This window comes from Ambystoma mexicanum, chromosome 7p (assembly GCF_040938575.1).
Source record: "Ambystoma mexicanum isolate Mex_15411 chromosome 7p, UKY_AmexF1_1, whole genome shotgun sequence".
NCBI lineage: Eukaryota > Metazoa > Chordata > Amphibia > Caudata > Ambystomatidae > Ambystoma > Ambystoma mexicanum.
In genome coordinates this window covers 794133547-794147538 of record NC_090939.1, presented here as the reverse complement: position 1 = coordinate 794147538, position 13992 = coordinate 794133547, and positions in this window count along the sequence as shown.

Sequence of the window (13992 nt, the reverse complement as noted above, 5' to 3'; positions counted from 1 at the left end):
CTCTGAGGGGGCTGGAGCCTATTTACACACAAGGTGGAACATGGAGACCAAGGGGTAGGGTGATGCTGTGGCCAGGTATACTTGAAGGGAGAAGGCTACATACCCCAGACACAGTTGTTCAATAGGTCATGCTGATGTGTGAAGGTGGGGGGGCCTTTTGTTGTTGGACAGTTGGCTTTGCCTACAGTGTTTGGGGCACTCTGACATTGTAATTGCGGGGTACTATGTACATGATGTGCTCTGCTGGTCAATGCCTGTTCCTGTGTTGTCTTTACTTTTCAGGTCTGAGGGGATTGGTGTGGTTTGACATGCTGGGGTGTGCACAGGGGCAATGTTCACATGTGATGTGTACAGGACACTGAGGATCAATTGATTTCACATGCATGTTTTTAGTGCATGTTCCTACTGACAAACACAGTTGCACGATGATCCACCACATGTATATCCACCCTTCCTTGGCATGTGGTGCACACAGATTGCCTTCTGGGGCACGCTGTGTCCCTGCAACACATGATCTATGGCCATTTGGGGATCCTCTACATGTGTCAATTGGTTATTTGTTTAATTTGTCCTTTTCATGTGATGCTCAACATATATCTCTGACACAATGGCTGCTCACTGTGATCTGTGCTGAGCAGTGTGTTGCAGGAGACACACACACAGCACACGGGTTCGGGAGTAGTAATTCTGCCTAGCACAATGTGCATGTGAACAGGCATTCAGTGTTATGTTCATGCTATGACTGGTGAAATGCATTTGTGTATGACTTGGTGTGTGTGGGAGGTTGTTGGTCAGTCCTTTCATGTGATTCCATGTCAGGCGTAATTGTCTGGAGCCACTTTCCATTTATCACATGTCACTTCGGACCTTATTGGTCATGTGTTGGCCTTTTGGTATTGCTTGCCATGTCATGGTGTGGCAGGCAAGGGTGATGGGGGTTGGGAGGGTTTGGGTGACAAGCTAGGGATTGTCATGGGGTGTATTGAGGGGGGATGTGATACACACCTTGCATGTGTTCCTTTTGGTCACACAGGATTGTTTAGGTTTAAGTAGCTAGGGATGCACACAATGTAGCACTTCCATGGCAACATTCTCAGGGTGGTAAGGTTGTGACAGTTGACTGTCTCTTTGTCATCATCGATTGTCACCTGATATGTGCCAGGCCTGTGTGCACTCCGCAGGGATGGGAGTCTAGGTGAAAAATGTGGCCACAAGCTGGGTCCGGGCTGCCTCGTCACATGCCCTATCCCCTCCCATGGACAGCGCCTGTGCCTGTGGTTGGGGATGTGGGGGCACCACCATGTCCACCGCTACACACTTCCGTGTTGCAACATTGTGCAAGACACATGCTGCCACAATGATCCTGCACACTACTGGCGGGGCATATAGTAGCTGACCACCAGAGCGGTCAAGGGAGCCGAAGCGTGACTTGAGCACTCCGAATGTGTGCTACACTATGCCCCTGGTTGCAATATGGGCAGCGTTGTATCTTACTTGGGGAGGTGGGTGGGGTTCTGGATTGGCATCATCATGTGGTTGCTCAGAGGGTAGGCAATGTCCCCTGGGGTGGTGATAATGGTTGTTATTATTAGTGTTTGTGTATGTGTCTGTATGTGACATGCATGCATGTGCACGGGCATTTGTACTCACCTAGGAGCCATGTGTCGCCATGCTGCCCAGCTTCCAGGGCCCGGCTCAGGGCGGACATTCTGTATATGAAACTGTCATGGGTGGAGCCCGGGTAGTTTGCATAGACAGAGGTGATGATTCCCTTTGCATTGCATACGACCTTCACATTGATGGAATGCCAGTGCTTGCGGCACGATAGATGTGCTCTGTGGCCCTAGGTGGACGTAGGGCCACATGGGTGCAATCTATGGCACTGAGCACTTTGGGGATTGTGCCACCCTGTAAAAGTCCTGGACCAAGGCCTGCCTTTCTGCGGGTCTTCTGGGCATGTATGTGTGCCTGCGGACTGAGGGGCGCGCAGTCATGATTGCCAACACCTGGTGTAGGCAGCGTGACTGCGTGGCCTGTGAGACCCCCCCACTATGGCAGTTATCTGCTGAAATGACCCAGTGGCCAAAAAATACAGGACATTGAGCACCTTCTCCAAGGGGCTTAATGCTTGGGAGCACAGGGTGGGGGATGTAAGGTCATCTTCCCAATCCCTGACCAGGTCTAGGATGATACGAGGTGGAATCCTATACCTGCCATAGACCTGGTCATCAGGCATCCCAAAAAGGCTGGTCTGTGGGGAAAAAATGTGGGCCCTGGCTATTCTCCTTCTGCGGTGTCCCACGATCAGTGCTGCGACAAATGGTGCATTCATCGTAGCAGTATATACGTGTTTGTTGTTTGTGTGCACTTTTATACTGTGCACTGGGACGCTTCCGCCTGCCTTCCTGTGGCGGACGTGTTGACGCCTGTGCGCATTTTTTAGCATGTGCGTGTTTCCCGTATTCGATTCCATGAACACATGTTGTTCGCGTGCGTGTGGGCGTTCTGTCTATTTCCCTGCAGTACTTCCCCAGTCACGCCTTCTTTTTCACGTGTTGTTCCCCATTGCTCGTGTTACACCCCGTGTCCCACCGCCTTTTTGGTGTGTGCCCCAACATTGTGCACTTTCCCTGTGTGCGTCACACAGGGCATGCGGGATGTTGCAATGACGTGTGCGCCCGTGTGCACCACGCACAGATTTGGCGCACATCCAGGGGAAAACACGCGCAGGCCCTTCCTTGAATCACACGCGTACGCGTATGCTTGCTTTTTCACGCTTGCGCCAGGTTGCGCTGAAATTTTCAGCGCACAGTTGTTCCATGAATCAGCCCCCTAGTCTGTACATTGGGTACAAGAGGTGTATATGATGTCTTGCTGCCGGGGATTCATTTTGGGATTCCTTTCCTGGGATATCCTAAACACAAAGTTATGTACACAGCATTACTATTCTGATTAGGGGAAAGTACATCCCATCCTCTCTAACATCCAGTAAACAAAGTTAAAGTAATGTCCCATGACCTGCATGCATGTGCAAATTGCAAACAGGTCTCTCCTAAGCAAATCTATTGTTGTTGTGAATATTAAAAGAACCCAGTTAGTGCTATTGACTCCTACTCTCTAATATCCTCCATGGACTAATGATCGCTCCCTACATGCAGGCTGTCTAAATCCCTCAGGGACTTCCTAACTTTCTCTATTCTAACTAAATTCTAGTGTTCCAGTGGGAGTTTGGATAGTGTGTTGCACTTGCTCTATTGGATTCAGGCCTCTCTTCATCTCTGCCGGTCTCTTCCGGGAATCAACTGCGCCACCTGCAGTATTCGCTGCCCGATTGCCTACTGAGACAACTGAAAATCCTACAAAACATCTTCAAGATATACTTGGAAGGGTTGCTCTGTGAGGTAAGGCTGCCGCCCATATGAGCACTCCCCACTGATACCCTGAGGTCATGCAGTTCCTCAATCTGCCTCTCAGGTGTACCCTATATCCGCCTCCCCTGACCACACCCTTCCTTATGGTGATTGGCATGCATCTCACAAGGCATTTTACCTCTGCCCTGGCATCCTCCCAAGCCAACACAGAGCCTCAGGATCTGCTGCACCCCATGACTGATACCCTGGAGAGATATTTGAGCGAACCTCCAATGTGCTCAGCAGGCCCAGCCACCAGCATATCTAATACAGCCTGCCTTAAAAGAACCTACTCCACCACTGCTCAGCATTGCACCTCCTGCCCCCCCCTCCCTCAAACAAAGAAACAGAAACTTGCAACAGAGAACTAGCTGCCAGCAGGTACTCAATAATGCTGGGCCACCTGCTCCAAAAAGTCACTGCATAGATGCGCTTTTCAACTAAGGATCCTCCTCCTTAGGCTGTTCTCAAGGAGACATGACTGCCCCATATGAACTCATCACAGAGCTGCTACAACCTCATCAAACTGTAACCGTGGCCCTCTGCCTACTAAAAATGTGACTTGTTCATTTACCACATCTAGCCATCCTGGAAAGACTAACTGCCCTACCACACACAGGGTGTGTCCAAAGACTTCACTAGATCCTGTGCTAAAGTGATAACCCACCCCATTAACTACCACAATGCAATTAACTTACTTGCCTTTTAGGACACAAAGAACAGTGTGGGCAATGTTACTATCGGCCACAACAGTATTGATACTAATGTCTATGCTTGCCCTGCACCTAAAATTGTGTTGAATGTGACTGACTGTGCCACATCTACCCATACTGTTAACCATGCCATTGCATGCACAGTTCCTAAAAACCTTGATGCAAATGTATCTTACAATAATTTGTCAAATGTGACTGTTGGGCTTGCATCTACCGATACTGTTACCAATGCCATTCCATGATCTTCTCCAAACAAGCTTGCCTCTGATGTATCTGCCTACCCCACGAAGAATTGTACTGGCTCTAATGTCATAGACTGCCAAGCACTTAATTACAGTGCCATCAAGGTGATCACTTGCACCGCTTTTAACAATACTGCTGCTAATGTCTCTGGCTGCTCGACACCTAGCATGGAAACCCATAATGTCACCACCTGTAGTGTTCCCAATAATAATGCCCTTGCCCATGATCACAATACCTTTGTCAACAGCCCTATTACCTATACTGCTTGTCCAGTGACCATAATTCCCAGCCCAGACAGGGACACTCACAGTGTGTTGATCGACATACATCATAGCCCTACTGCCTTTACTTCTGTGGCACCCAGTCAGGACTCAAATGCGAATTGTCAGGAAAGCATGCCCCATGACTCAAACGTTAGTAAATGCTTCAAACCAGCTAAGCTCTTTCTCAACGTCGCCTTGATAAATGCTCGCTCCTTACCAGCCCATTCACTGGACATCCATGAGCTTATCTTAACAGACAACCTTGACGCACTCAAGATCAGGGAAACTTGGCTTCATGAAGCCTCAGGTCCTGCCCTATCACTGGCTATCCCAGCAGGGTTCACCATCCTTAGGAATGACAGGCTTAATGCCAGAGGCGGTGGAGTCACAATCATAGCCAAAAACCACTGCTGCATAAGGCCATCCAACTCTTCCATCAAGAACTGTGACCTAATTTCTTCGAAACTGTCTAACTCTCCTACCACTGCAATCACAGTCCATGGGCCTCATTAGGACCCTGGCGGAAAGGGTTAAACGGTGCCATAAAAGGCTGCGGCGCCGTTCAACCCGTTCTGCGACATTACGAGGTCCCCTCGCGGGACACGTTAAGCACGCCTGGGAAAACCAGGCATGCATACCGGGTCCCGCGAGGGGAAGAGGGAGCAAGCAACGGGCCATCTCGTAATGGCCCGTTGTTTACTCCCTCTCCCATTCTCATTCAGCCCTATGGGGGCTGAAATGGGAATGGGGATGAACCGTGTCCTCGAGTGAGGAATTACCGGGCCATCCGAACTCGGAATGGTCTGGTAAGTCCTCATTCTGAGGACACGGACACGGTTGCGGTTTTGCCGGCAGCCATGCCGCGAATAGCGGCATGGCTACCGGCATACCTCGTAATGAGGCCCCATGTTATCTACCGCCCATTGGGCTCTACCCTTACCTTCAAAGGAGATCTTCTACACATGGTAGGATGAAACATCAAACCTTCATCAAGAATTATCCTCTTTTCTAACTTGAACCTGGGCCTGAATGACCCCTCTGACCTACAAGCCTGTTCTTTGGCTAGCTCTCTGAATGCCCTTAAATTCAGCCACTGCATCAGTCTGTCTACCCATGCCAAAGTCTGCACCTTTGATTGGGTCACCAACCTTAGCTGCCCCATCACTATCAAATCGAACACTCCCAGTCCATGGTTCGACCATCAAATCATTTCATTTAAAATCCGACTAAACCACCACACCAAATCTACCACCACACCACTACCATCAACCATGATGCACAGTGCTCGTAAACCTAGCAAAGATTGGATCCTTCCTCACCTCTAAGTGCTCAAACAATAGCACCTCTGCTCTCAAGATCCCAATACCCTAGCAGAACTATACATCTCAACTCTAACAACTGTCTTCAATAACATCCCCCCTTACTCTAAAAAAGCAAAACCGCCAGAACTTGTGGTTCACTCCTAACATCCTGAAACTCTGTGCAAAAATGACTTGCTGATAATTCATGGAAAAATAAACTCCTTCAGACGCCTTTAGGCTAGCCTTTCCAAAGGCGGCTAAACTTTATAAGTAAGCCATTATTCAGGCTAAAGCTACCACCTTCAATGCTAGAATTAGTAACGCCAAGTCTGGCACCGGGGAACTCTTCACCATTCTCAAAGAGCTTGAACCTCCTAGTATCCTGCCCTCAACCCTTATGAAAGACAACGCATGGTGTACCAATATTCGAAATGCTCTGTTGCCTAAAATGGACACTCTACATAAAAGAATTCTCACCAAAAGATCTGTTTGGAATCTCCTGCAACAATTCACTATAGAAACTCACCCTCCAGTGAACAACAGCCTTAGCAACCCATGGTCTGTCTCCATAAATACACAGAGCTCAAAACTCTTCACTTCCTAAAGAGTCTCAAAGCCTTTAGATGTGAAGGCGGCATCTGCCCTGTCACTCTCATCAAATATTGTGCAGGAGCCCTTACTCCATTCATCACAGCTTTCATTAAAGCCTCTTTTGAGACAGGCATAGTTCCCTCTAGCCTCAAGGAAACTTGGGTCCTACCCATAGAAAAAAAAAACTTCCCTTGACCCAGCCCTCCCTTACAACTACTGGCCGATCACAACAATCCCTTTCTTACTAAAAATCCTGGACAGAGTAGTGTATCTCCAAATACAGCACAACATGGAAACTAACCAAATATTGGAGGTCAGGCAGTCTGGCTTCTGGCCAGTCCATGGCACTGAGTCAGCACTCCTAGATCTCAAAAACCAGATTGACAAGCTCAGGGATGAAGGGAAACCTGCCCTGCTTCTCCTCCTTGACCTATCTGAGGCCTTTGATCTAGTTGATCACAAACTTATTTGCCGTCATCTAACCACCTCACCGTCATTCTCACCGGAAGCTATGTCCTGGATCACCTCCTTCTTAGAAGGATGAGCTATGGGGGTCTTTGCTGAAAAGGCAAGTGCTCCTCCAGCCCCAATCAACGGTAGAGTCCACAAGGATCTTGTGTGTCTCTCACGCTATACAACATATTTACCAAACCACTCTTTGACCTCTTGTACTCCCTTAGCTTAGCCTACATTAATTATACCAAAAACACGCATAATCTTCTCCCTCTATCTGGAAGCTACCCCAAGACGCTGACACCTTGAGCTCAGCCTACGCGACCATCTCAGTCTAGATGGCAAAGCATGGCCTATGCCTCAATGACGAGACTACCAAGCTCCTTCTGATCGGTCGACCCTCAGTGCTAAAAAACATTGACTCTCGCTACTCAGCATTTGACGTTGATGGCACTCAGATCCCGGTCTCCCCAGTAGTGAAAACCTTGGGAGTATACCTTGATGCCACTTCATCCATGAGTTGTTAGGTGAATGTTATTTCATCCTCACCTGCATACACTACCAAATTGTTAAATGCTCCCAGACCTTTCCTATCCGCTGACAGTTGCCTAGCGATTCCTCGGGCTGTAGTAGGTTCCAGGCTAAACTACTGCAATGTACTCTTTGCCAGCACATCAGCTCACAACTTACATAAACTACAGTTGATCCAAAATAATGCCCTTTGTGCTAATATCCCCAAAATGGAACACATTTCGACCACCCGAAAAGCCGTCCATTGGCTCTCTATCCAAGAAAGGATCATATTTAGACCCTCTCTATCACCCACAGGTGCATCTCGGGATCTGTCCTGCCTTATTTTTCTCAGAAAATCACCAAAACCCACTTGTCTAGGCCCACTAGAACTACCTAAACACATTGGCTGGTCCAGCCCAAATTCAAGTGCGCCAAAGCAGGAGGTTCAAGCTTCCCCCCCCATTGCAGCCAAGCAATGGAACTTCCTCCCTCTTGCGTTGGGAGCTGAACAATTCTATCGGGTTTTCTGCAGGGCTTCAAAACTTGGTTGTTCACATAGTGGCTGAACCACCTTCTGCACTTCTCCATGTAGCACACCATTGTATTACATTACCTCTGTCTGTACGTAACTGTATCTTTACGAATGTTAGCCTCCTTGCCTAAATGTCCTCAAGTAACTGGTTCCTGCAACAGCACCTTGATGCCTTTGGGTTGTTGTGCTCTTTACAAATACAAAAATGAACAAATAAATACATATTTCAGTCACTCCCACTCAACGCAGCTCTTCTACTTTTACTACTACTGCCTCTAGCTTAGTCCTCTCACTAGTTCTCTGTTTCCTTAGATGTTTCACTCCTCCTATTCCATGCCTCCACCCTTTGAAATTACATCTCCTCCAACTATTCTTCACTTCTCCCCATCTTTGCTGCTGCTCCCCTCCCCCAAACTGCCACCCTCCACTACTACTCTCATTTTCCCACTACTACACTTCTCCTCCCAACAACACTATTCTCCCTCTCCCACTACTACTCTCTAACCATTACTACTATTCTCCTCCTCCCACTACCATTATTCTCCTCCTCCCACTACTACTCTCCTCCTGCCAATACTTCTACACTCCGCATCCTGCTAATACTCTCCTACTCCCTTCATTACTTCTGAAACAACCTTCTTTCCCCCGGTACCATTCATTTCACATTCACTCTTTACACTAACTTATTCTACGCACTCACTCAACACACAAACACATACATTCACATTGCAGAACCATTTTCACTCCTAAACCAATACCTCACATGCTCCAACTATATCCTATAAAAAAACACTGCTTCTTTCTTCCTCCTGGTGGTCTCTTGTTCATCTTCCACCTGCACCTCTTACCTCCCCTCAACCTAAAACCCCACACTTCCTGTTTACTAATCCTTGTTTAAGTATCCCACCATCTCCGCTGATTGGCCCTCTTCCCTTCCAATCTAGCCCCGTCTTCCCCTCCCAGTGCATATATGATCAGGAGAAAGTTTTAAAAAGAGGGTTCTTTTTCGACATGGGTCTGCCGCATAATGGACATGATGCCGATGAAAGATAAAAGTCCCAGTCATATTTTGGGGTCTGTTGCTGAGCACCGTTTTGGTATGCTTGAGGCAAGGTATTCCCTTGCCTCCTCTTTGTCACTGGTGCACTAGGGGATCTTTGACTTTGGTGCTGATTTCCTGCAGGCTCTGCTGTGCTCGCAAGATGGGTTTCTGCTCCTCTCTGGAACAGGGCTGTACTCTCCCTCATGGGTAGGGACGCCACAGCACTCAGGTCTCTGCATGTCTGTTGCGTCTCTTCTCGGCTCTTCTTTCATTTGTGGAACATTAGGCATGGATTTTGGTTCTTTCGCTTGGCCTTCCCTGTTGTTTCTTGATATTGCTCTGGGGCTTCCTACATGTAAAGACAAACAGTGCCAAGTATCTAAGCCATAAGGTAAGGCTGGAGATAAGGGTCTGCAGACATACCTGCTGGCACAGGGGTGGAATTAGAATTGGGTCCCTCTCCACTGCCACCATCCACCTCAGGAGTAGGAATGACTCTGGATTCCTCCCTGGTAGGCCTCCCACGGCCTGGCTGAGATAGGCACCTGACCCCCTGGACAAGGCCAAGTAACTGACCTTGTCACAACGCCCACAGTACTAAAACATTCCTCTGCTCAGTCACATTAGAAAGAAAGCGTAACTGAACAGATATTGTAAGACTAGACGTCGCCTTTATTACATTGCAGCCTCATCAAGGAAAATGTCATGGTACATTTTCAAAAGTTCACCGTTCACTCTAAAGTGGAATGGTCGCCGACAATCAAAGCACACACCTTTTACAAGGCAAGCTCCATGCCATGTAAACTCCACTTTCATCAATCTCACTAGCACAAATAGGCCCTGATGCCCAAGCATTCTGAAAGGCCACCCACCAAACCTGCTAAGGTGGCACAGAAGAACAAGGTGCTTGGCACGGAATAGAGTAGGGTCTGAACTTTCCACCCAGAAAACTCTCCCCTGGTCCTCTTTACCATTCATGTTCAGTACAGCATTGTCACGAGTTGACCCTACCTTGCTCTGTTGGGTTGATACAGCAGTGTAGAGGCATGGTCGACTCTTGTCGGTAGCCACAGTGTCACTCTTATAGAGACAACAAGGGAGACATGTAACCACTAAGGAGCCACTAATTTAGGGAGAATAAAAAGCGACCATAAGGTAGGGGTGAAACCCCTGACGTAGCAGGTCTCAGTAGTCCACGTAGAAGCGGAATATAGAGACAGGAGCCGGTAAAGAAGAAGGAAAGCAGGAATCTAGTGGGACAAGGAAAAAGGAGATTGAGGAATGAGGAGCGGGTAAGACACCAGATAGGGGGCATCAGGAGGCCAGAGAAGGTACAGGGCCACGGGAACATCAGGGAACAAACAAGAACCAGGACCAGGAGAAACTGAATAGAGGAATAGAAGGAGAGGGAGCCTCTGCTGGAGCAGCAGCTACAAGCGTGTCAACAAAGCCAGGTCTCCGTGGCCAGCTGCTCAGTGCTTCAGACAGACGGGAAGCCGGCAAACTAGACCGCCCACTCACATTCGTCCACTCACATTCGTGATGAACATGATGAGACGCCTGGAGTATCTGTCAGTCAGCTGCAACCACCGGCACTGCCATACGGAGTGCCTCATTAAAAGTATAGATGTTAATATTCAGTGTATTCCATGAACTGCTGACAATGCCGATCATTGCCAATGTCTGTCTTACATTAATGCTCTACAACTATTTCTCTCTCTGTCTCTTTGTCTCTCTAGCTCTCTTCTGTCACTGACGATGTAATATTTTCCAGTCTGCAACCTGGGTGTTTGAATAGTATTTCAAGTCACTATGTTACTTTACAGTATACGCGACTGACAATGGCAGCCACTGCCAATGTCTGTCACTCACTGCCTGTTTGCCCCCGCTCTCTCGCTCTCTCGCTCACTCTCTCACTCCCTCTCTATCGCTCTCTCACTGCACCATATGTTTTACAGTAACGTTCCACAATGTGTTCTGTAAAACCATTTCACTATGTATATGTTCATGGCCCCCAGAGTCAGCAATCGCCCGCCTGTAGGAATACGATCTCAGCATCACCATCCTGCTAAGAGACATTGCAAAAGGTACATTACGGTATGCCTTCATTATGTTATGTTATGGTAAAGTATGTTACTTCAGTTTATACTGAATTCGTGCTATATCATAGCTCAATTTCTCTCTCTCTTTCTCTCTCACCTCTCTCTCTCTCTCTCTCTCTCTTTCGCTCTGTCTCTCTCCCTTTGATGTAATGCATTCCTGATTACAAAAACTGGTGCATTAAAGTATATCATATCACTATGTTTTACTCTATAGTGTACACAACACATCACCAACAATGATTACCACTGTCAATGCCTGTATCCCTTTGCCTGTCTGCCACTCTTTCTCTGTCCTTCGCTTTTTTCGCCTGAAACTTCCTGCAATGTGTTATGCTACAGCATATAGGTACTTATGTTCCCACATTTGAGAATATAATTGTTTCCTTAACAGAATGACCCAATAATCCTCAATTGACTGCCTGTAGAAACAGGATGTTGGTTCCACAATTCAGTTCAGAGGCACTGAAAATGCTACAGTGCCAACAACTATATAACACACACTGCTGAAAATGCAAATGCACACCAATGTCTCTCTCTCGCTCTCTCTCTCTCTCTTCCTCTCCTCCCTCTCCCCGCTCTCTCTCTCTCCCTCCCTCTCCCCCCTCTCTCTTTATTTTCTCTAACTGCATTATTTCTTTCTCACTCTCTCTCTCCCTTTCTCCTGCCCTGTCATTACAGTAATGCACTGTTTTCCTCCAAACAACTAGAATGAATTACACTATGGCATGTAACTATATGTTACTGTATAGTGTGCACTGCACATTGCTAACAGTGCCAATGTATGACAATGTCTGTATCTTACTGCTCCTCTGTCTCTCTCCAATTTCCCTCTTCCCTTCTTGCCCTCTGTCTTTCCCTTCTATCTGAAATGTCTTACAATTTGCTCTATTACACTTTGCATTTCGTAATGTGCCAACATATTATTACTTACCAAAGACCCACCAAAAACTCCATGGTTCTAAGAGGCAGAGGATGAGGCGCTGGCTAGCACCATTGAGTGCTAAGGTCATCCACTCAAACTGCAGAGCAGGTCAAAGATGTGATTTGGCCACTCTGCTCCCAAATAGAGCAACCCATTTGTGCAGATGTTTTCTGAGGTGCAAGTTTGTGAGGCTACCTAATCTCACCCATTTGTGACAATTTCAACATGCTGGTGGAGAACAAGGTACTGCATGCTCCAACCTTGGAAATGGGGATTTCAGAGGAGAGACAGTAGTATCCGTTTGGATCCCCCACCCAAAGACCCTATCCCTTCACTTCACATGCCCCCAGCTTTGTTGTTAATTACCCATGCCTTTTCTTAACACTCTCCCACTCTCATACTCCACACCTTCTCCTTACCTACTCTCTCTCTGAAGTCCCTGACCTCTACATGTACACTGACACTCACCACGCCTACTCTTGCAGTTCATGCTTTCTTCTTCCAAACACCCACTCTCGCAGTCCAGCCTTCTCCTCACCTGCACCCACCCTTGCAACCCCAGGCTTCACCTCGTCTATACCCACACTGCTCCCACTGGCTCATTTGGCACCATTGACTTCTGCTCCCTTTCCTGTTTTACACCCCACATGCCCCCCCCCCCCCCACACACAGCTTGCTGTCATCCTGTGGCTCAGAGGAAGAAGTGTTGGTGCCCCATTGTGCAATTGTACATTAAAAAACATTTTAAAAATGGATGAGCAAGTGGTTTTTAATACCTATATGTATTGCCAAACCAATGTTGCACTTACACAGTTCCAATATATGGTCACATTTGGGCACCATGAGCCCTGGTGCAAGAGAGTGAACTTTGATGGACCAGGCAACAATGCGGGGCCTCCTCTTCTTCTGCGGACCATCGGCCTGACATTTGAGAATGCAAGGACCGAGGGTTACCATAGCCAGCATACTACAATAAATAATTCATTCTTGCAATTGCAAAGGGAAAGTGTGTGACCCGCGCCTTCCCTCATCCGACCTACCAATCCCCACCTTGGCCCCCTATCATTCTCCTAGCCTTGACTTCACCCGCGGCTCGTGTCCATGACCCGTGATGCTAATGCACCCATCAAACATACAACAACAGGACCTTGGCTAAGAAGCCAACAGTGAGGGTTTGCACTCCCTTAGTCTAGCTCTAAAAGCTAGATTACATTACTTCAATCTTAAAGTATGTATTTCTGTCTTTTTATACAACATCAAAAAAGTTACTCACAACTCATTTTAGAATTGAGAAGTCAAACATATATTAATCAGCCAGTGTTTGAGGCTATGGCCAGAATGCCAATGCTTTTATGATGGAACGTCCTTCATCAGGGCAAAATCTTTGAAATAATACTAGCCATAGGATAATTTAAACACTTAGAGAAAAAAGCCATGTAACAAACCGAGTATGTATAATCCATGGAAACAGATTCCTGATAATGAACATTTCGGGACATACAGCACAATAAACATGTGATATTAAAAGATTAACTGCACCAGTCACAAGTTGGATAGTGCTAAACCATTTACAAAGAGCCCCTTAACTTAGTGCATGATATCATATAAAGCAAATGCATCTAGATAACATAAAGAACCAAATACTTAAATATTGAGGATAACATATGTGTGAATACATTACAAGAAGACATTACAAAAAGACATCCAGTAAGATGACATGATGTTCATTGATAGGCGAATCGCCATTGCGCATTTCACAATGGAAAACAAGTTTCAATAAAAGTAAAGGAGAGAGAAGAAAGGAAAAGAGAAAAGGTTATCAGTAATGCAGCAATAGCAAAAATATTCTAACGTCATTCCATCCACGCAAACTAAGAAGATCATAGGCCATGGTTCCCATTCACTGC